This window comes from Triticum aestivum, chromosome 1D, assembly GCF_018294505.1.
Source record: "Triticum aestivum cultivar Chinese Spring chromosome 1D, IWGSC CS RefSeq v2.1, whole genome shotgun sequence".
Lineage (NCBI taxonomy): Eukaryota > Viridiplantae > Streptophyta > Magnoliopsida > Poales > Poaceae > Triticum > Triticum aestivum.
The window spans coordinates 394,520,511-394,521,012 of NC_057796.1; positions in this window are offsets into that span (position 1 = coordinate 394,520,511).

The window sequence follows — 502 nt, forward strand, 5'->3', positions numbered from 1 at the left end:
CGTAGGAGCGCGCGACTACTGCAGGGCGAGCGGGCGGCGAGCGCGCCGGCGGCGACCGCCGTGAGTGCGCTGACGTCGCACGCGGGTGCTCGGCGGGCTGCTGCTGCGGGCGTGGTGGGCGGCAAGGCGGGCACGGGCAAGGCGAGCTCGGGGCTGCGGCTGCAGGTGAGGGCGGTGGCGGCGTTCTGCCGAGCAGCAGCTGGAGCGCTGCGTTTTTGTTCGTTCTTTTCAAAAAGTTGATGTTGTCAACTTGAAACTTGAGATGGGTATTCGCGTTGGGTAAGCCGGCCTTGTCCGCCTGTCGAACAAAATCGGTGTCCGTTTGAGGTCTAACGTTGAAATTGACCAAAGCTACATGAAATGAAATACAGGGAGTAGTTAGAGTAAGAACTTATTTTTACCATAGCAGAGATGGGCCTCTCCGAGATAACATTGGATCGCTGAGGCCCCGTTTGATAGCAAGGTGCTAAAAAACTACAGTATCAGTAATTTAGCCAGTTGG